This window comes from Ambystoma mexicanum, chromosome 6p, assembly GCF_040938575.1.
Source record: "Ambystoma mexicanum isolate Mex_15411 chromosome 6p, UKY_AmexF1_1, whole genome shotgun sequence".
NCBI classification, from domain to species: Eukaryota; Metazoa; Chordata; class Amphibia; order Caudata; family Ambystomatidae; genus Ambystoma; species Ambystoma mexicanum.
The window spans coordinates 1,338,533,189-1,338,557,450 of NC_090935.1; the positions used below are offsets into that span (position 1 = coordinate 1,338,533,189).

Below are 24,262 nucleotides of genomic sequence, written 5' to 3' on the forward strand. Positions count from 1 at the left end.
TGAGTCTAAGGTACCGGTGCAGGTAAGCAGAGAGTTCAAGGTACCAATGCAGGATGAAGAACAGGGATCCACAGAAACCGGAGAAGCGGACCAGGACCACAGGAACCCCAGCAGGAGGCGGGCAACTCTGGCAATTCGAAAAGGAGCAGGAAGGGGAACCAGGGGGAAGAGACCAGAGAACACAGGAGAACAGGTAAGGGAAGGGGAAGAAGGCAGCCTGACTAGAGGAGGAGCAGGAAAGGACCCAGCCCAGGACCAGGATCAGGACCCAAGAACCCCAGAACCAGGGAAGCGAAGCGGAAGGGAACCAACCGCGTTGAGACGCGATGAAGAACGAAATCGGATCACTTAAGTAGCAGTCCTGTGTGAAACCGAGGCTTGAACCGCGCTGCAATGCGCATGCGCGAATGGGTGCCGCCGCGCGAACGAGTCTTGGAACGCAAACTCGCTCGAACAGCTACGTGAACGGCACCCGTGCCCTACACGGGTCAGGACAGAGAAACTCCGCCGGGGGAATGTGCCCAGAGCGGTGCGTCGTCTCCACAACCTGAGACGTGGGTACAACTGCCAGGAACCAGCACGCCCCCTAGAGCCCCGTCGCCCCACACAGGTAGGTGTTCTAACACTATGCTCCCCACCAGAAAGACCCGGAGCACCCGGTTTCCAGGGATTCCTACGAAAAAATTCCCACAGTAGTCGGGGGGCATGGACGTTCTCACAAGGCTCCCAAGTACGATCACAAGCAGGGTAACCCTTCCAGTCCACCAAAAATTGAAGCCTACCCCGGAAGAAACGGGAGTCACAAATCTCCTGCACCTCAAATTCCAGAGTGCCCCCAACATCTATAGCCGCAGGTCGGGGATGTGAACGACCGTACGGATCAGACCGGAATGGCTTAAAGAGGGACACATGGAAGACGGGGTGAATCCGCCAAGACTGCGGCAGATCCAATTTGAATGCCACAGAGGAAATTCGTCTGATCACCCGGAAGGGTCCCAGAAAACGGGGTGCTAATTTAGTCGGGAGATTGTGTACTGGTAAATTCTTAGAAGAGAGCCATACCATGTCCCCAACCTGGAATGCCGGCTCACTACTCCTTCTCTTGTCCGCCTGTGCCTTCATACTCTCACGTGCCTTAGCGAGGGCTCCCGTGGCCTGGATCTGATTCTTCTGAATGTCAGCGACCATCTGATCCGCAGAAGGAACCGTACTCGAAGGAACAGGATGAAATGGAATCAACTTGGGATGAAGACCTGAGGAACAATAAAAAGGACTCATTCCAGTGGCAGAGTGTTTAGAGTTGTTATAAGCCACCTCCGCTAGGTCCAGATGTTTTGCCCAGTTGGATTGAGAAGCATTGGAAAAACAGCGTAAGTATTGCTCCAAAGTCTGATTAGTTCGCTCAGTCAGGCCATTGGATTGTGGATGATAGCCGGAACTGAGAGCACGCTGGATTCCCAAGTGACGACAAAGTTGTTTCCAAAAGGCAGAAATGAACTGAGATCCGCGGTCTGAAATAATCTTCTCTGGAAGTCCATGCAAGCGATAAATGGAATGTAAAAAGGCCTGGGCCATACTACCGGCAGAAGGCACCTTCCGGAATGGAATGAAATGGGCTAACTTAGAAAAACAATCGATGACCACCATGATGCAAGTATATTCTTCCGAGGGAGGGAGGTCCACAATAAAATCGGTGGCAATAGTATGCCAAGGATATGGTGCTCTCTCGGTGGGTTGGAGAAGTCCAATAGGTTTCTTTCGTGGAATCTTGACCTGGGCACACACTGGGCAACATTCCACATACTCTCTTGTCTGCCTAGCCCATCCTGGCCACCAAAATTGGCGAGAAATCAGTTCCTGAGTGGATCGAATGCCGCGATGCCCCCCAATCCTAGAATCGTGTAAAGCTTGCAGGACGGCAGTCCGAAGTACCTCAGTGGGAAGATATAACCGATTGTGAAAGAAGAGTAGACCACGTTCTCCCTCATTAGAGGGTGTTGTAGAAGTAAGGAATACTTGGGATCCTTTAAAGTGTCCTGTAGGATGGTATCCAAGCATTGAGATGTAACCAACAAGAAGTGTTTAGAAGGAAGTAATTGTTGAGCTCGATGATCCAGTTCAACGTTGTTCTCCAAAGAGCGAGAGAGAGCGTCAGCCTTCAAGTTGCGTGACTGAGGAATGTAAGAAATCGTGAAATCAAATTGGGAAAAGAACAAGGCCCAACGAGCCAAACGAGAAGTACGACACTGTAAGGAGCGTAGATACTGTAGGTTCCGGTGATCAGTGCGTACTTCCACTGAGAATCTTCCCCCCAGAAGATGGTGACGCCATTCCTCAAATGCAACCTTTATGGCCAAAAGCTCCTTTTCAATGATTGCATAATTTCGTTCACTGGATGTTAACTTCCGGGAATAATAGGCAACAGGAACCTCCAACCCTGTCTGTGGATCGTCTTGAAGTAGGACAGCCCCAACAGCAAAATCGGAAGCATCTGCCTCCACGATGAATGGCCTGTTCTCATCAGGATGATGTAAAATCTGGGAAGTACTGTATGCCTCCTTAAGTTTCTTGAAAGCACTGGTCGCTGCTGAATTCCATATGAACGGAGTCTTATTGCTAGTCAAATCTGACAAAGGAGCGGTTACTTCAGAATAGGCAGGTATGAAGCGCCGGTAGAAGTTGGCGAATCCTAAGAAACGCTGAAGAGATTTCAAATCATAAGGCTGTCTCCATTCCTGAATCGCCCGTACCTTGGCAGGATCCATGTGTATTCCGGATTCACTAATGACATATCCAAGAAATTCGATACTACTCTGATGAAAGTGACATTTCTCGGCTTTGGCATATAAGTGATTATGATGTAACCGACCAAGAATCACCTTCACATGACGTAGATGTTCCTCTTTCTCTTTGGAGAATATCAATATATCATCGAGATATACCCATACGGATACTCCAATCAGATCCGAGAAAATGTCATCCATAAGGCGTTGAAAAACGGCCGGAGCGTTGCACAGACCAAACGGCATTACACGATACTCAAAATGCCCTGCTGGGGTCTTAAAGGCCGTTTTCCATTCGTCGCCGGGTTTGATACGTACTAAATGGTATGCCCCTCGGAGATCCAATTTAGAAAATATTCGGGCATTCCGCAAGGATTCCATAATGTTGCGTATCAAAGGCAGCGGATATCGATCCTTTCGTGTGATGTCGTTTAACTGCCTATAATCCACACAAGGCCGTAAAGTGCCCTCCTTCTTTTTCACAAAGAACAAAGGGAATCCCGCAGGTGACTTAGAAGGTGTTATATAACCTTTCTGAAGACAGTCATCCAAGTATTCTTGCAGAACTTCTCTTTCGTGGGGTGATAAGGAATACAATTTGCCATGGGGAATTACTGCATTGGGCAGTAGTTCTATGGCACAATCAAAGACTCTGTGAGGTGGCAAAGGAATGGTACCAGGTTCAGAAAAGACCTCATGGTACTCATTGTAGTCGGAAGGTACCGAAGACAAGGTACACACTCGGAGCGGTCCTGATCCTTCCGTCTGAGTGGCAATGGTGGAAGATCTGGTACTAGGTCCGAAGGTACAACACTCCCGACCACATCGATTGGAAGCGAAGGTCAAGGTACGGGAGGCCCAATCAATAATGGGGTTATTATGTAATAGCCACGGTAACCCCAGAATTATCGGGTATGAGGGTGATTTAATCACATCAAGAGAAATCAATTCACGGTGTTCAGCAATCTGTAGCTGTAGAATTCCGGTATGTTGGCGAACCGGACCGGAGGCCAAAGGGGTTCCATCAATTACCTCCACCAGAGTAGCACAACCTTTATCAAGCAGAGGTATCCCGTTCTTCTTGGAAAATTCAAAGTCCACATAATTACCTGAGGCTCCATAATCCAGAAGACCCAATACTGTCACTGATTTACTGTGCCAGGTAACCCTGATCTGAAGAGCCATAAGGGCCACCGGAGTCATGGGTGGATGGGTCGTCACAGGAATGGGAAGGACTGAAGAGATCGAAGGGCCTGTCACTGCCTTCCTCCATCGTGACAGGCCTATTAGTTTTCCAACTTCTTGATTGGTCGCAATGGACAAGTACTGAGAAAATGTCCGGCAGTACCACAATACAAACAAAGACGGAGATCTCTCCTGCGTTTCTTCTCGGCCTCCGATAATGGTCCTCTTAGTGCCCCTAGCTGCATTGGTTCTAGACCCATCTCCGAACTGACAGGTACGCCTCCAGCCTGAGGAAGAGGTCTGGGAAGGAACCTCTCTAGCCGACGTCTCTCACCTCTTCGTTCAGCCAGGCGATGGTCAATACGTAGGACCTGCTCCTGGAGTAACTGCAGAGTCTCAGGTTCGGGTATGTGAAGTAACTCGTCTTTATATTCTTCTCTTAGACCACGTCTGAACAGAGTCTTTTGCGTTACTTCGGGCCATTGAGAGTCCGTAGCCAATTGGCGGAACCGGCTTATATAAGTGATAATATCGCTGGATCCCTGTCTTAAATCCATCGACTGATTCTGTGCCGTAGCCGCCAAATTGGGAGACTGAAAAACCTCCAAAAATGCTTTCTCGAATGCCACAAAATCATTAAGAATGGGGCTGTTAGCAGACACCAAGGGAGAAGCCCAAGCCAAGGCACTTCCCGTTAGATTTCCCAGGATGTAGCCAATCTTAGCCCTTTCTTGTGTGAAATGTGATGCCCGGAACAAAAAATGTATCCTGCAATGGTTGCAGAATTCTGCCACACGCCTAGGATCACCATCAAATTTCATGGGTGCGGTAGTAGCCATTGGTGTCTCCACTTGTGGATTAGCAGGGGTGCCTTGCATGACCATCTGGCGGAGATTGAGATTCTCCTGACGTAATGCCGCCATTTCAGCTCTTAAGGCTCTGACCTCGTCATGGATATCCTGGGATTCCTCCATCTCAGTCTCAGAACTGGGGGTAAGGCGTCTCAATCTGTTAAATTGTGCGTCCCGAGGACGAGGCGTACCTGTAATTCCAGGAGTCTTGCGTGCCGAGGTAGCCAGGTCGTGGTAGGTGTAGACAAGTAGCTGATGAAGTCTTTCGCTAATGAAGAGAAGTGACGCAAAGAACCGACCCCGGACCCGTCCTGTTATACAGGATTGAACTGGGGCCAGCTCCTGACGCCACGAATGACATTTCCCAATATTAACGTGGCGCCAGAACAGTGCAAGCACTGATTGGGAAGGTCGTAGATGTTACTGGCAAATACTGGCAAAGTATCCCAAGCAGCTATCCAGGATGGTGAAGGTTCAAGGTAGCCAGTACAGGTAAGCAGAATGTTCAAGGTACCTAAATGCGAGTAGCAGCAAGTCCAAGGTACCAATGCAGGTAAACAGTGAGTCTAAGGTACCGGTGCAGGTAAGCAGAGAGTTCAAGGTACCAATGCAGGATGAAGAACAGGGATCCACAGAAACCGGAGAAGCGGACCAGGACCACAGGAACCCCAGCAGGAGGCGGGCAACTCTGGCAATTCGAAAAGGAGCAGGAAGGGGAACCAGGGGGAAGAGACCAGAGAACACAGGAGAACAGGTAAGGGAAGGGGAAGAAGGCAGCCTGACTAGAGGAGGAGCAGGAAAGGACCCAGCCCAGGACCAGGATCAGGACCCAAGAACCCCAGAACCAGGGAAGCGAAGCGGAAGGGAACCAACCGCGTTGAGACGCGATGAAGAACGAAATCGGATCGCTTAAGTAGCGGTCCTGTGTGAAACCGAGGCTTGAACCGCGCTGCAATGCGCATGCGCGAATGGGTGCCGCCGCGCGAACGAGTCTTGGAACGCAAACTCGCTCGAACAGCTACGTGAACGGCACCTGTGCCCTACACGGGTCAGGACAGAGAAACTCCGCCGGGGGAATGTGCCCAGAGCGGTGCGTCGTCTCCACAACCTGAGACGTGGGTACAACTGCCAGGAACCAGCACGCCCCCTAGAGCCCCGTCGCCCCGCACAGGTAGGTGTTCTAACACCTCTGGAGAAAGGTGGAAAAAGGAAGAATGCCTCTAAGGGGGTGAAGCTGGAAGTGGACCTTCTTGGCAAGGTCCACAATGTGAGGGGAGAAGGAGAGGGAGGAGTCGATGATGACTCCAAGGTTTTTGGCCTCAAGGGAAGGTGAAGAGAGAGGGCCCAAGGAGGGCCACCAGAGGGTAGGCGGTAAACATGGCACAGGTATCCCAATAAGAAGGATCTCAATCTTACTGGCATTAAGGTAGAGGTTGTTAGCCACATACCCTGTCTAGATATTGGTCAGAGAATCAGGGATGAGAGAGGAGGACGAGGAGTAAGTAGAGGGAAGTTTGAAGGAGAGCTGAGTGTCATCAGCATAGCAATGGAAATGAGGAGAGAAGGAGGAGATCAGGTGAGCAAGAGGGACAAGATAGATATTAAACAGCCATGTCAATAGGAAGAAGTCCTGGGCCATGCCACAGGTAGAGAGGGAGGTAGTAGAAGAGAAAGGGCCCAGCTGCAGCTGGGAGGTGTGGTTAGTGAGGAAAGAGGTCAGCCAGTCCAGTGCCCGATCTCTGCCATTTAGATCCATCAAAAACAGAAGTTCTTTTTTCTTGCCTCCCTCTTTTTCTACCTTCCTCTCTTCTGCTCCCCCTTCTTAGCTTCCCCTTCCTTCTTCTTCCCATAATTTAAGGGTTCTCTTTGTCTCCTCTCTCTCATATTCTCCTCATATTTCTCTTACCGCCTGTGGTGTAAAATAGCCCAAGATGCCCTAAGTAAAAAGGCCTACATTGAAATAATGTGGAAAACGAGGCCTAGAAAATCAAAGCAAAAAGGGAATGAAATTGGGCTTCAAGACGGAAAGTTATTTAAAGATGCCAACTGCTGGCATAAGGGATAAACATGCGGCAAGGTTTGACAAAATCTTGGAGAGCAGAAGTAACATTCTTAGAAACGGCAGCCCACAGAACCCTGAATGGGATGTCAGCATTGTGTGCAGCAACTGCAGTGAAGCAGATCACTGTCTTTCATGAACATTACATAACATGAGTATTTCGTTTTCCCCTTTAAACTAAAAAGAATTTGCTCATCAAAATGTGTGCAAGAATTTCAAATATGAACTTGGTTTCTGTCAATCATGAGCCCATCACAGATGAAACCACAGTGCACAGAATCTAAGGAGATGCTGAATTGGGATTAAAATGGAGTCCTTTCATGGGTGATAGCAACAAAATGACAGGTCGATTTTGCCTCTAAAGTAACACTCTGTAAAGCAAGATGTTCACCAAGGCCCTAAAAATGTAATTATGATGTCTTCCTTGACAGCATTGATAACCTGATATGTGTTGTAACTGTGTGCTTTCTAAAAAGCTTATTTAAAGGTAAAATGTTATTTAACAAGCAAATGTACGGCTGAGTTTAGAAAGGCCCTGTGTTACTTGCAATTGTTTTTTTTTCTCTCTGATTGTGGTTTCTTTAAATGTGAAGTTGGCATGGAGATCTGGGCCTTTAGCTGCAAACCCCAGTGCCTTCTCTTAAAAATACAACCTTAAATTCCATTACAGATTGAATTCACAGTGTGGACAAGATATGGGCATGTCTGCTCTACAGCTTTTATGACCCAGGCCCCATAAGCCGCCATAAAACATGCATTAGCTGGTCGTTAGCCCTGGGAATGAGCAGGTTAATCTAAACACTGGACCCCTATGCTGATGTTGTGTGCTCCGGGAAGGATGGGGTCAGAGTCAAGGTGAGAGTTGACTGCCCATTGTGTAACATGGGAGAAATGGTTTATCATATAAAATCAAGAAAATGTATCCCACAAGTGGGATTTCTAAAAAGGTGTCACAGAAGCTCAAAACGACTTTTGTGGGACCTACACAACCCAAGTTATTTCGGAAAGTGTAATGTGGTTCTCCTTGTGAATGGGAGGGAGATGAAAGTTGGTTAAAACATGCAAAATATGATTCATATGCCGACCACCAATGCCCATATTTTTTAAGATATAATTCTGGAGTAAATGAGGAAAAACTGTAGCTCCACACAGGAAGGGCGCACTGACACCTGACGAGGCTTTGGTGATTCACTGAAAAACATAGTGTTAAAAAATACCTTCATATTTGCCAAAATATGGAGAGTAAGAGCACTTGCCATGCAGTGAGATTTCTATGTCCCTGAATCAGACCAAGCCCCCCTGTTGAAGTAAGATGACAAAGGGGTATCCTCCTCTGGTCTCCCAAAGCACCCCCACATTTTCTGGACCTATCAGCACACAGGTGGGTATGGGATAGTGATACTTCATTGATCCCTTCCATGAGAAGTCTGACACATTCACAATGTCATTTACCCTATAAATAAGTCACCACACCTCAAATCTGGAGTCTCTGTCCACTAACCCCTGAGGTGTGCTTATGCCAAAATCTGGAGGAACATTCCAGCACAGACTTAGTAGCTGACTTGGGACCGCTTGGAAGAAAGAGGAAATCCGTGAATGACCCCATTGGCTGTCGCAGAAGTGGTGCTCTGACGTTCCTTGATGTCTAGTCCAGCCTTCTCCTGTAAGTATAAATATCCCAAGCCATTGATTGCATAATCCCTATATTCTTTCAGCATTACTTTATAGATTTTCCCATTGAAAATCCCCTTCCCTGTTTGCTTGTGTATTTCAGTTATTGCTCTTTGAAGTATCCCCATTTGTCTGTGTAAATCCTTTTTTTTCAAAAACAATTTTATTATTTTCTGTTTCAACAAACAGTACAAATCAAACTTACAGTGCATGTGATAATATTGGATATACATCGCTTCATACAAGTCCACTGTTTCACCCATTCCCACACCCCCATCCGAGCCTACTCTCCCTCATGCTCCGTTCCTCCGTCTTGCGTTGGGGATCCCTTTTGCATGGTTCCTGTTGAGTCCCGGTCACTTGACCCATCATACACGGGCCCAAACAATTCAGTTATTAATTGCCTCAAAGCTATCAGGGTTCCAGCCTCTTCCTCACCCCCTCCCGTACATGCTTCCTGCCATACCGCAGTTTCTGCCTCTGCCCATTTCTGTAGATCTTTCCACCACGTTTCCATTCTTGGTCTATGACATGCCTTCCACCCCGTAGCAATTCCTCTCTTTGCCACAACATACACCAAATCTTTCAATTTACTCACCTGCTTGAGTTTGCGTGGTATGGAGAACCCTCTCTTATTAGGCAGGCCCATGCTGTGTCCACCTCTATTTAGATCTCTTTTTCTTCCATCCTGTGTGCTATTTCTCCCCAGAACCTTTCTATTATTGGGCAGGACCAGAACATATGTATCATTCCAGCATTTTCTTCATCACATTTGGGGCATGATTATCATACTGCATTTTTAAATTTAGCAATTCTTTGAGGTGTCATATACCCCCTGTGTGTTATGTATAATTGGATCAGCTGCAACCTGGCGTTTCTTGACACTTTTTTGTGATATCCTTGGGCCCGCTCCCACATCCCATCACTCATTGGGGCACCCACTTCCTCTTCCCAGTCCTGTCTGAGTTGTACCACTTCTTTCCCCACTTTAGTCATCACCATCTCATAAATTCTAGATATTTCATGTCCCCCTTCTGCTATGTCATATATTGTATCTGTGAAAGTGTCTGGTTCATCTGCTAGTACCACTTCGGACCAGGTCTCTTTAATTCGCTGCACCATCCTATGATATGCGATATACTGCCCCACGTGCAATCCCGTTTCCTCTACCAGCCCTTCAAAATCCTGTATACTCCCCTCTTGCCATATGTCACCCATCGTTGCTATCCCCACCAGTTCCCAGTGCTGCCTAATCATTAATCTTAGTTGATTTTCCTTACCAGCCAAAGCGACTAATGGGACCTGCGGGGAGCACAGGGATGGATTCTCCATTAACTGACAGGCTCTCCGCCATATCTCCCACCCAAGTGTCATCATCCTTGGGCGTCCTTCCATATCTGATTTAGGCAGCCACATCATCTCTTTACGGAAGAATGGGGCACAATCCAATCGGAACAGTCTGGACTCCAAAGTCGGTTCCTCAGAGAGCCACTTAGCTACATACTGTAGTTGACTTGCTACATAATAAACTTGATAGTTTGGTAGTTTAATGCCCACTTTCTCGTATGAGTTCTGCAGCTTCCATAGGGCCACCCTGCTCTTTGTCCCATGCCAAAGGAATTCACTGCATATGCTATCCAACCTGGCGAAAAGTCTTCTCGGTATAAGGTATGGGATGTTCGCAAAGAAATGCAACAGTCTTGGCAGTACCACCATTTTAAGCATTGCTCCCTGTCCCATCATCGCCAAGGGGAGCTTCACCCAGAACTTCATACTGTTTTCAATATTCTTAATGGCTTTCTCAGTATTGTGTCGATACTCTGCTTCCACCGTATGATATATGTCTACCCCAAGATATCGGAACGTGTTAACCTCCCATGGAATCTGCAGGACCGGTAGCTGCTCTAGAGGGATCCCTCTATATATCTGCCTAATGGGAATACACAAGACTTTTTGGGGTTCACAGCTATGCCTGAAAGCTTTGCGAAGCGCTCCATCACTTCCAGGACATACTGGAGGTTCTCTTCCGGGTAGCGTAAGTACAACAACATATCATCAGCGTATACGGAGATTAGGTGCGGCTCTCCCTTCATGGCGATGCCAATTACATCATACTGCTGCCTCAGATATATTGCCAGAGGCTCCAAGGCCAAAATATACAGCATGGGGGACGACGAGCATCCCTGCCTAGTGCCTCTACTGAGTTGCCATCTCTCGGATATTATCGCTCCTGTCTTAACCCTGGGCAGTGGCGCGCTGTATAATAGCTTAGCCCATTTGAGATACCCTGGTCCTATATCATAATTGGTCAGGGCCGCGATCAGCCATGGCCATTTGACCGAGTCAAAGGCCTTTATTGCATCTAGCGACACTATCACCATCTCACCCTCATCTTCATTTGCATGTTCTATGACTCTGTGGAGTCACCTGAGGTTGTTGGATATATTCCTATTGGGGACATAGCCGGTCTGATCTGGGTGTATTAATTTATTAATGACCCTCCTCATCCTGTTTGCCAAGACCGCTGTTAATATCTTACTTTCCTGATTCAACATTGAAAGGGGTCTGTAAGAGCCACAGTCATGGCTAGGCTTATTGGATTTGGGAAGTGGTATAATAACCACCTCTCTTAGGGACTCTGGCAGTCTGCCTGGTGCATATGCCTCATTTAGCATCTCTAAGAGTGGGGGGAGCACCTCAGATGTATACATTTTATAGAATTTGCTTGGGAGTCCATCAGTTCCCGGGGTCTTACTAGTGGGCAGCTGTCTCACCACCTCTTCCAATTCCCCTAGGGTAAATCGGTGCATCCAGCTCCTCTCTCTCTCTTCCGTGCTAACCTGTGGAAATCCAATGTCCTCTAGGGTTTCGCCTATTTCCTTACTGTTGCTTCCCTCTTCGTCTCCATACAGGAGTCAGTAATAATCTGCAAATTCCTGGTTGACTCCCTCTTGGGTGCCTACTATGCGCCCATCATCCTTTACTATCGTTCTAATTGTAGGTCTGGGGGACTCGCTCTTATATAGCCATGCCAGAACTCTCCCTGGTTTGTCCCCCCCAGCATGCTGTCTCTCTATGTACTTTTTATAGTTAAGGTTGCATAATCTTTCCCAGTATCCCGCACATTTCTGTTGCAGCCTAAGTACTGCTTCATTGTCCTCTTTGGTGTGACCTCCCATTTTCAACGCTATTTCTAGCTCTGTTTCTGCTCCTTGTAGTTCAACCAGGATCCCTCCTTGTAGTCCCTTTAACTTAGCTATGGCTATTCCTCTCACTACCACTTTAAAGGCTTCCCAGAGCGTACCCGCTCACTCTACACTGCCACTGTTGATCTCAAAGTAACTTATTATTTCTTCTCTCATGTCTTCCCTAAAAACATTATCTTTCAGCGCCTCTGCACGTAGGCGCCATGTCGGTATTTTTGCTCTCGGGGGTCGGTATTGCCATACTAGTATCAGCGGTGAGTGGTCAGAGAGGACCCTCGCCTTATATTCTACTTGCGCTATTTCCGTCATTAGTCCATGTGTGACAAACACATAGTCCAGCCTTGTATGTAGGTGCTGGGGGGCTGAATAATGCAAATATTGCCTGTCCTGCGGGTGGTGTAACCTCCGTGCATCGTCTAACCCAAAGTCCACCAACAGTGACTGCAATGTCCTAGCAGCTGGAGTGAGTCTGTCTGTCTTGGCGTCCGATCTATCTAATTTCGGGTTTAGTACACAATTGAAGTCTCCTCCCCAAATCACCGCCCCCACTAGGCTCACACTGAGTTTATTATATAGGGTTCTAAAATATACTGCCATGTCCTGATTTAGGGCATATGTGTTTATAATACATATTTCCTTGTTTTCCACCAATCCCTTCAGTATGACCATCCTCCCATCTGACTACACTGTAGAGTGCAATAGCTGGAACGGGACATGCGGTGCCACCCAGGTAATTACCCCTCTGGCATAGGCTGAATATGTTGCACCCACAACTGTCCCCCTCCACTTCTTCTGGATCACTGCCAGCTTTTCCTGCGTTAAGTGAGTCTCTTGTAGCAAGGCTATGTCAATTTTCTGCCTGCGCAGGTACATCATAAGCTTATTCCTTTTTAGATAGCTGTTGAGCCCCCTAAACTTCCAGGTATCTATTTTAAGGTCTCCAATAACATATTAGATTCCCGGACTCCCCCCTACAAAGGTCAATCCCTTCCTTTTTACGTGTAGGCTCGTTCCCCAACTTAAACTCAACTTAACTATACACACTTCAACTTCCCCAACTACCCTCCCACCCACCTCCCTTCCCAACCCCAACACACCCCCAATCCTTCAACTTCCCCAACCCCCTTTTCTCCTCCTCCGCTCCCCCCACCCCAACTTACACTGCAAACCCCTCCCACCTCTGCCCGTCCCATTCTGTTGCCCAGCTCCATCCCTGGATCTCTGGCACCCCCGCATCTAGCCCCTTTCCAGCAATTGCGGTTATCACGGCTCAGCAGGGAGATATCGCCCTAATGGAGGTCCTACTATTTTAATTCCTGGGGGTAGGCTGTCTCCATCTCGTGACTCCTGTTACGTTCATCAAATTAATCACTCTTATCGCTGCCATTTTCACATTTTACAAGATTATATTCTAGTCCCACTTGCCTCATTGTCACACGTTAATCTTCCTTCATAATATCTTGTCTAGCCGCTTCTTTGTTAACAGTTCTATTGTCTCCATTTCCAGCCCCCACCTCCCATCTGTTATCTTAATCGCATCACGGTCACTTATCGTATTTATGCTGAGATTGCTCCTCATCACGTTTTGGACAACCTTGTGCATCAACCATGTCACCACATCCTCCGGGGTATAAAAAAAGTATGCTTTGCCTTTATGGAGAATTTTGAGCTTCGCAGGATACAAGAGCATGTATTTGAGGCCAGCTGTACGCAGTCTCTTTTTGATCGCCACATAGCTATATCGCTGCCTTTGTACTAGCATGGTATAATCCGGATATGCAGTGATGGTCGCCGACGCACTTTTTATAGTCCCTCCTTTCCGAAAAAACTCCAAGATCTTCTCTCTATCTCTGTAGTTCAAAATGTTCGCTATGATTACCCTGGGGGCTGCTCTCGGTTGCGGTCTTCTCATCAAGGCCCTCTGTCCCCGTTCAACTGCGAATCCTTGGGAGAGATTGTTAGCTCCTATTTCTTGCATTATCATGTTCCCCACATAGTTCGTAGGGTCTTGCCCTTCCTCCCCCTCCGGGAGTCCGACCACGCGTATGTTATTGCGTCTCGCTCTTCCCTCAGCTTCCTCCGCTCGGTTCTCCAGGTTGGCCACCTGCTATTTCAATATGTGGACTTCTTTGGCAGTGCTTGCGCTGGTTTCTGTGTTCGTTTTCACTGCACTCTCTAAGCCGCTCGTTCACTCAGCAAGCGCTCTCATGTCTTGTCTCAGCAGATTGACCTCTAGTCCCACTGCATCTATTTTAGTTTCTAATGCAGTTCTCAAGTCTGCCATCACTGTACCCCACAAGGTCTTCAGTTCCGTGATTGCCGATAGGATTGCACCATCCTCTCGTGGGTACGCTGCATCTGCAGGCATGGCTGTCGTGCCCTGTGCTGGGGTGATAGGGGTTTGCTGTGCCTTAGCGAAGATGTCCATCGTGGGCTGCTTGCCCTTAGCCTTGCCTCCCCTTACCGACATTGTTCCACTCTGGGTGCTCAAGGTTGCGTAGTTCTTCCAGTTATTGTGAGTGTCTATGCCCCTCTGTACTAGTCCTTCCCAGGCTGTGTTTAAACACCTGGTCACAAGCTACTTTTCTTCCTTGCTGCTTCCACCTTTGGTGACCCACCTTGCGCCTCCACGTGCTCTTCCGCTTGTCCACTTCCACAGCTCCTCCTGGCAGAGTTATTTGCGGTCATTCGTCCTCATATTCCTCCTCACTGTTGATTGTGGGTTACACCTGGTGATTTCCCGTATGGATGTGTCCTCAGGGGGGGCTATGCTCGCCCCACCATCCCAGTCAATCCTCTTGTTTGGTGGTTTTAGGAGGCATCCCAGGCAGTACTGTTCTGTCTCAGAGCTATGTCTTGATTCTTCTCATGGCCTCCAGATCTCTGCAGGCGCCTCTCTACTGCCTGCGTTGTCTGAGGGGCTCAGTTCTCTTCTTTTAGTGTGGTGCTGCGTGCACCATGGCATTCAGGCCGCCCCACCTTCGTGGACTGCCTGTGTGCATTGCATATTTGGCCCGTGCCTTCTAGTTCATGCACTCTACACAGTTCGTATGCTGGCAGTGCCTTTTTATTTATTTATTATGTCCCCCCTTACCTTCTTGTTTTTGTGTTCACTGCCTGTTGTCCACTGTGCCTTTCCTTGGGTGCAGGTGTTGCTTCACTGCGCCCTCTTACATGTATCCCCTTTCCGGCAATCTCCCTAACGTAGATGGTATGGGGCACCTTAGATTCTGCCGTCCGTGCATCCCCCAGTGTCTCTGCTGCCTACGACGCAAGCAGCGCGCCCACGACCTGCTTATTAACGCACACTGTAGTTCTATCATGCGTTTATCAGTCCTCATACAGCCTCTCGTTGGCTGCCTCAGCATACGGCAGTGTCATTTAAATCACCTTGTGTCCGTTGTGCACGTGTGCTGTCCCGGTGCAGGTCTTACATCAGCTCTGTGTTATTGCGGTGCCGCACTTAGTGCCTGTCCTTCCTCGCACGGCGGGTTGTATTTGCTGTCGGGGCCACAAGTCCCCGTCCCCCGTGTCTGCACCAAGCGTACCCACCTCCCACAAACTGTTTCACGCGCTCGTAAGCGCTACTGTTGTGAGGGAAGCGCCGGTCATCCACTCCTCTCCACGCGCTCCCCCTTCCTCATCAAGCGAGCAGGGATGCTCGATACCCTGCCCAGGTCCACGCGCTCAGCGTACTCTGCTGCTCCTGGGCCCACGACGGTGCGCTGACACAGCGGCCTTTGCATTCAGCAGCTCATTAGCTGTTCTTTTTTCCAGAGCCCACACCGTCGATGCGCTGGTCCCATTCAGGCATCCCTTTGTTTCAGAGACGCCGCCATCTTGCCATTTCCATTCCGAGACGCGGCTCCGGACACAATGTAGCAGATCTCTTCTTCAGTCAAGCCGATTGATCTGCTGGTTTGCACTTCCTGATCCTGCGATATTCGTGCGTTCCTGCTATTAAATTGGGACTTCAGTCTTACGGCAGGCGGCTCGTGCTTATACGGATCATATGCCGGATCACAGAGCCCTCTGGAGTTGCAGCCTACTCCAAGGCTGCCAACCCACACCCCCCCTGTCTGTGTAAATCCTTAGTATATTTTTCTAAGTAAATCAATTAATATCCCGATTTGTTTCACGGGATCTGTATTGTTGGAATTCAAAACCAACCCTCTTTTCTCAGTGCATTATGAATTGTTATAGTTTTAAAGTGTTGCCACAAAAGAATTAATCCCATGTGACCTGAGAAACAAATGTGTCCCTGTGTTTCAATTGTGCCCTGCTAAACAAATTGCAATCTGCTGCTGTATTTTCCCATTGCACCTGTCACCCTAACCCAAAATCGATTTTCCTCTTGTGAGCTATCCCATTTCCCAGAGCTTGCCTGTCGTTTTAAGCATCAGTAAAAACTAATTTCATTTGCATTTTCTTTCCCATTGAAAGTTTGCTTAACTGTCCTAAAACCGATTTTCCCCTTCTGTTCCGCATTCCCCATTGTAAGGCAAAAATGAATTTCCATTGGCATTGTCTATTCCATTGCCCATGTGAATACCAACTCAAAACCGAGTTTCCCCTTGTGGGCTGACTAGTATTCTATAAAAGCACTACCTGTTTTTCTAAGTGTAAGTAGAACAAATTATCTGTGTTTCTATTCTTTCCCACAGCAATTGTGAGAAATAGTTAAAAATCCCATTCTTCCATTGTGCTCTGCCAAACCAATTTTCCCCTTTCCTTTCTGTTTCCCATGTGGTTTCTGTGGGCACCACACCAAAACCGATGTTGCCCTTGTATTCCTACTCCCTGCCACTGCCCTCCATCCAAAGGAATTAAGTCCAATTGATGTTTGGGGGTTGAAGGTCGGAGGGGGAGTGCTTAACCTCTGTGCTATCGTAGTGTGTTGAAGTGTTCTTCTTCTGTTTTGTGATTAAAAAGGAAGTATTTGTGACAGTATAATTCAACCGGCAGGGATGTCATTTAGGGGTCGCCAGAGGTCGCAACTGCGACCTCTGAGGTCTCCCTTGCGACCTCTGTGGTCTCCCTTGCGACCTCTAAAAAAAATAAAAATAAAAAGTACTTTTTTTGTGTAATGCAAGCTCCTGGGCTGTGGCCAGCACCATGTGGCTCTTTACTTCTGGGGTGGCTGGCTTTCTTGTTCAAGCCCCAGGAGTGCCACAAGTCTAACACTTTCAGGACTGACCCTAAATAAGACAGAATAGGAATACCAAATAATGTGTCTTTCTGGAATTCTATACAATAATTGCCAGAATCATTAAAGGTTTACTTGAGGCACACTTGGGGTGAATCACTGATTTAGTCTGTTATTAAACGCCTCAACTCAGCCTTTCATTCTATTGGGTGTATATTTGTTCTATGTAAAGCGCTTAAGCGTAAGTGCTATATAATAACACATCATTTAGTCATGGACGTCTGCTGGCATTCACAGTAATTTGGTAATATGGGCCTATACACACTTACCTTAACGATACATATGGCGATCCATTCTTGTATGAAATGTACACGAAATGTACATCACATTATAGTGATATCGTAACCATATTTTTTATAGTGTACAATGCTATGCGATGCCACTTCCTGTTTTGTCAATGGGTGAAAGGTCCTGTTCCATTGCTTCTCACGATATCACTTAGGGGTGGGGTCAAATGACATCACTTCCTGTGATGTCATCAGAGCGTCAAGGGTAGTGTGATGTCACTTCCGCTACCCCTGGATTTTGGCGAAACGACGTGCCTGTCAACTGGGTCGCTTTCCAGAAGTCATTGCATTTTGTGTTGCCACAACATTGGTTGCTAATGTTACCTGTTTGCTCTAATTTGACATTTAATAATAAATTAATAAATATCTTATTGATACACACCGACCTGGTCCCTAGTCCATTGTGACACAGTGTGTTTGAGGAGGTTGAGTGCAAGACGGGTTGGAGGCCTTCTTAAGAAAGTATCCGTAGCATAAACAAATCAAAGTGTTTTTATTGTGCGCCTCACTCACTGTAGAGGAAGAAGATCCCAGGCTTGCTTGTGCCATGTAATAAATTGTGACAAGCCTGCAACTGTTGCTTTCTCCTCTTTAATCTTCGTCGTGGGCATCCTTTTCTTTCCTTTCATGCCACCAAACTCGTTATCTTTGCTTTAATTCTTTACTATATTGATTACTGTGCTTCTTTCCTGATTGGACTTCCGGCTAACAGCCTTGCCCCTCTTCGCTCAAGCTATAATTCTCTTCTTTGTCTCTTTTTTTGGACTATGCCCTCAATCTTCTATTTCTTCTGCTCTTTCTACGGCTGCTATTCTTTCTTTCGCGTACTGTCCCTTGTTTCATTTTCTTTCTATTGTATTTCAATGTCTTCACGGTCTTGCTCCTCCTTATCTTGGCACTCTTATTTCTTTCCATTCACCTGACGGAGCTCTTCGTTTGGCAATCCACTTATCGCTTGGTTGTCCCCAAACCTCCTTGTGCATCATCTCGTTTTCCTTCCTTTTCCCTTCTCGCTCCATTCCACAGGAACTCTCTCCCTCTTTTAATTTGTCCCTCCTCTACGTACTGTCTTTTGCTTCCCCACTTAAAATCCTATCTTCTATCCCTGTCCTCTGCCTCCCTGATTTGACTCCCAGATTTTTCAGTGAATGATTGTACCATTATGTTCTTTAAAAATTCTAATTGCGCTTTGAAGAACGCGCAGCATAAATTAAAATAAATTAAATGAAATGTTCATGTGAATATGTATTTTTATATTTGAATAGGATGATGATTTCAATATGTGTATATTCTTGGCCACATAAGACTGTTCTGGACGTGACATTAAATGTAATGCTTGGATAATTATTTAGAGTCTGGTGGTAATGTTGAATTGATTTGAATTTTGAAAAAGCCTGCGTGTTTCGCATTTGCAAAATTCGGGGTTTGATCAGATACCACTGACAGTCCTATAGGGAAATAGTTGGAGCTGTAATATAGGCTGGCTGTCTGCTTGGAATCAGCTTATTTTTCACTACATCTAAGAACAGCTGGAAGAAAAATCTCAATTGCCCAGAATTTGTTTTGCTGGAACTTAACATCGATATATTAAAAAACAGTTTTCTATAAGCACCATAAAGTAACATGGATGTGTCATATTGAAGGTTCCAGTAGATTCTTTGAGGAATTAATTCCCCATTGAGCAAGACATTACCAAATAAAAAGAATGGACGGAGCTATCTTAAAGAGAGAAACAGAGAACAAACTAAATGATGTATGGACTGTGACTTCATAGGCAAGTAGAAGTCATTGTAAGATGATGAAGATTGAAAGAGACCAATAGGATATAGGACACAGTGGTGCCAATATTACCAACAAGGGTTGACACTGGGTGCAGTAACATGCATCTGGGCCATAGCCTCTTCTCCATAAAATTCAGACAATTCGTATGCCCATGTGTTGGAGCTGACCAGGTACACCAGCAACATTTCTGAAATTAAGACAAGTCTATCACTCCCTATTCTCAGTAGCATAGCCAAGGATTGAAGCACTATAAACAGACTCCTCCACCCCTCTTCATGCATACATCTATGACACCACCCGATCCCTCTATACCTCTCCATCTCTATATAGCCATATATTTCTTTTTTCCATCTTTATCTATTCATCTCTATATCTCGCTGTATCCATCTCTCTATGTCTCTCAATGCCAACTTGTCCTTGAATCTCTCTATGGCGACTCCATTGCCCCCCAACGGCTCGGAGAGCAAAACCCATTATACATTGCAACCCATGGTTCACCCCAGACTTACTAGAACCTCGAAACAAAAAATGGATCACCCAATCTACCTGGCAAAAATAAAACACTGACTCCACGAAACTGGAGTTCGCCAAGGTATCCAAAACCTATAAACAACGATTATTCTGGCCATATCCACATCTTTCGATACAAGGATTGCCAGCGCAAAATCAGACTCTAGCAAAATCTTCACCCTCTTCAGGGAACTAAAGACCCCGGTCTCCGTCCCACAGTCCCTCACCAAAGATGAAGCCTGGTGCACAAATATCCAAGCTGCCATACTCAGCAAAATAGACCTAGTAATTAAAAAAATCTGCACCAATCAGAATAGCCTGCACACACCTCACCACATAGCCACAGCCACCTCCATGAACACATCCACCCCAGACCTCCTGCTGTTTCAAGGACGTCTCGGAACTAGAAGTTCTTTCCATCCTAAAAAACCTCAAACCATTGAAATGTAGAAGTGATGCCTGTCCGGCCACGATCATCAAGGACTGCTCGGAAATCCTGGCTCCCCTCATCATGGCCTTTATCAACGCCTCCTCCACTGTTGGACTAGTCCCGTTTTCGAACAGAATCCAGTTTAATCGCATCTAAGGAGAAATCCAGGGACTGCCCCTTAACCAAACAAGAAGCAACACTTCAGCAAATAACGACCTACGCACCAAGAAACACAGGAAACTAACCATCTTACTAACAACTAAGAGTCACAAGAACCTCTGCTGAAAACTAAATATATATGTTTACATCCTGAAGAACCACTGAATTAAAGTGGGGAAACACGTATAGAGGGCAAAAAACTTTTTTCTTCTCTTTGAATAAGTACAAGAGTACAGATTTTCTTTAACAACAAGACAAATAAAACATTCATTGTGGAGCGCCTGTCAAACAGTGTTTGGAGTTTTTCTTTGTTGTTCTAGTCCCATCTAGCCTCAAGGAAGCGTGGGTAGTCCACCTCCTAAAAAACATTGCTCGATCCCACAGCCTCCTGTAACTACAGGCCCATCCCGACAGTTCCGTTCCTACTGGAAATTCTTGATAGAGCTGCATATCTGCAGGTCCAACACTTCTTAGAAATCAACCACATACTAGACCTATGCCAATCCGGATTCTGCCCCAGCCATGGCACCGAATCAGCACTGCTGGATCTAAAAAACTGATGGATGGAGGCAGATTGGCCATGCTCTTCCTTCTGGATCTATCAGCTGCATTCGACCTAGTGGATCACAAAATCCTGTGACTCTAAAAAAAACTAACAACCAATATACTGCGTTCGACATCAACAACATACAGATCCCAGTCTCATCGTCAGTCATAGACACCACCCTCTCAATGTCATGCCACGTCAATTCCATTGCTTCCTCTGCAACCTATCTACCAAACTACTGAACGCGGCCAAACCCTTCTTATCCAATAAGAGCTGCCTCACCATTGCTAGAGCGGTCATAGGCTCAAGGCTGGACTACTGCAATGTCCTCTCCGCTGGCACCTCGCCAAAAAATCTCCATAAATTACAAGTTATTCAAAATAATGTGTTCTGAGCAGCCCTTAGTATCCCAGCAAGTAGGAAAGCTCACTGGCTGCCTATTAGGGAGTGGGTTCTATTCAAAACACTGACCATCACTCACACGTGCCTTGCCAACACAGCCCCTCCCTATCTCTCCCAAAAGGTAAACAGAGCCTGTTCGTCTAGACCTACCTGAACACCATATGTCCATCGACTCCTACTACCCAAGGTCATATGTGCCAAAGCGGGAGGTACAAGTCTCCCCTTCATTGCAGCAAAGCAATGGAATTCCCTGCAGGCCCCCCTCCCCACGCCCACATTCAATGCAGAACCATCCGACTGGGCATTCTGCAATCTCTTAAAAGTGGCTGTTCGAATAAGGCAAGCTTGTATGTTCCTAATATCAATTGTAACTGAATGTATATACCATCCACCAGTAACAAATGTATGTGATCACTGTAACAGTGCCACGATGCCCACGGCTGCTGCATGCTTTATAAATGAATAAAATACAATCAATATGAATAGTTCCATCTAGCTCCATCCTTCTCTCTGTCTCCATTCCTATCTATCTTTCCATATATAATAATCCCTCAATCTATCTCTATCCATCTCTGGCTTTACATCTCTATATATCCATACTTCTCCCTCTACCAATCTCTCGATCCACATCCATCTCTATATCTCCACACGCATATTTATATACGTCTATCTTTTTGTTTCTCAGTATCTATCCATATCTCTCTGTTTATGCGTGTCTCCATCCATCTATGTCCAGCATCCTCTATGCATCTCTCATATCTACCTAACCCTCTGTCTATATCCACCTATTCATCTATGTATATCTATATAGATGCTCATATATGTGTTTATTTATCGATTTCTATCAGATGTCTCTATACATATTACGCTATGTATCTTTTAATCTACCTATATCAATCTATATAGCCATCTCTGTCTATCGATATACACTTATACATCTCAAAGTATGCATTTCTCTATAGCTCCCCATCCGTCTCTCCCTGCAAATGTAACTGTATGTATCTCTTTTTCCTGTATATCAATCTATCCATGCATTGCTCTCTAGCCTTCTACTTTTATTCATCTCCCTATATGCATCTATATCCCTCTATCCATTTCTCTGTATACACCTCCCTCTATGCATAGCTCTCTGTCTACATCTTGATCTATCCATCTCTCTCTATGCATCTGTCTATGTCTCTAGCCATCTCTCTTGGGATCTAGTCAGCTTGTTTTTAAACTCTGTATTACACGACAGACCTGTCGCCCCATCCGCTGTCTGTATGTTTGTCTGCCTCTCTGTAAGAAGTGTTGTGCTTGATTGTATCGATCTCTGTAACTCTGTGCCCCCTCACTCTTGAGAAGACGGTTGTACAGACAGACTTCCTAGAACAGCGGTTCATACATAACTCCAGCCTTTGAGCTCTGCATTGATCATGCCCAGCTTATGAAGACACATTGTTGCCCAGTCAGTAACTTTACATTCCTCCTCCCCCCGTAAACCCCATTTGACTCCACTCATCCCCTCATTGTCTCTGTCGCAATGTAAAAGAATACTTGGTGTTTGCATTTGTAGACCAAGGTGACTCTATTTTGTGAAACGCTACTATTTTATTCACATAACATTAAAAATTGTATTGAGTTATTGTTGTTAGTAAAGGAAACTGTGTTCCTTCAGTAAAAACAAGTTAGTCATTATTTATTTTACCCCCCAAAAAATTGGTACCGGGGATAGCAGTACTAATCTCTTTGCAATGTAAAAGTGGCATACCAGAATTAACACCAGAACACTCTCCCGAGTGTGCAGGTAGCCTTGTATGTTTAATGACAGTTTGACATGGTTTGATTATGAATGTGTATATTAACAGCAACGTTTGAACTAAATATTATATTATGGTTAGGAGAACATATATTGTGTTATTTTTCATCTTGAGGTCTAAATAGAAACATATTGTTCACTTCTGCACTAAAGGCGAAAGTGAAAGCTAAGGGGACCTTGGAATTTAGAACACTGAAAGAAGAGGCTCATTGTAAGTGATCCCTGAAATGGGTAAACATTACAAGCATAACATTTAGTAACTAAGCAGAGAAAAAAGATAACATGAACGTGAAAGCAATACAACAGACTAAATTCAAGATTCTATCATGAATAGCTTTCAAAAGAGAGCAACCTGCACTTTACATTGCAAGATTGGAAATCCAACAATTCATGGAGGTTACATTTTCATTAATATTATAATATTTATGTAAATGTGTGCTTGACGCAAAACAATATTGTACATGTATCTTCTACTTGACGCAAAGACAGTACATTTTTAAATTAAAATATAACATATAGATACAAGTTATGTTTTATTTAAATGTAGTTGATGATGTTACTTCTTTTGACAATGGGAACTAAAACATATTTTTTCTTTATTACATCTTAATAGTACCGCCCTAAAAATGTGCGTATGTCATATACACCATTTGCCCGTGGATCTGTTCTTCAACCAAAACTGGAGCATTATCATCATGAATGGAACCAATTTCTCAAAATTCTGGGACGATCATACAGCTCCTGTTTACCCATTTGCGGTGCCTGTCGCTAGGACCAACATGGCCGCATCAGTGAACACATGCGGAGAGCAATGTTTTATTAACAAGTCATTTTTTCTAACAAATGGAACAACATGTGCTTTGAGAGAAAATGGGTGATGGAACTGCATAGAATGATATTTTACTCCACGGAACTTTCACTTTCACAATTCAAGTACTGGGATTAAAACATTGAAAAATGGAATCTGAAAGATTGCATGGAATGTGACCATCAACCTAAACATGATTACTATGACTTGAAGTAAACAATCTGTTCTTCCATTGATTGCGTGCAACAACATTTGTAATGGCTCAGTTGGATGTATTGAACTGTTTCAGTTGCAAAAAAAAATATGACGATTTAGTAAATTCCCGACTATGAGTATTGAAAAGTGTAACTTGGTAGCTTATTTTTGTGAAAAGCAAGTAAAGTGTGTGTGTGTGTGTGTGTGTGTGTGTGTGTGTGTGTGTGTATCTTCCGTGTTTTGCGTTAGGTAACGTGATGCCGTAGTTGCTAACAGCGAGCGTGTGTATATGCTGTGCACCAACGTCATGACAAGGCGCGTAGCATATCGGTTTGACATGCCGATGTCCGTTTGAGGGGCGTGTGTTATGATTTACTGCCACC

At 45.7% G+C, this 24,262-nt stretch overlaps 1 long non-coding RNA gene across 1 annotated transcript in view; it reads left to right on the plus strand.

The window, feature by feature from the left end:
* Positions 1-24,026, plus strand: part of LOC138510390 (uncharacterized) — a 78,890-nt gene extending 54,864 nt beyond the window's left edge. Inside the window, exon 5 of the long non-coding RNA XR_011280379.1 lies at positions 23,490-24,026. This is a non-coding gene — a long non-coding RNA (uncharacterized lncRNA). The remainder of the gene's footprint in view (positions 1-23,489) is intronic.
* The last annotated feature ends 236 nt before the right edge of the window (positions 24,027-24,262 follow it).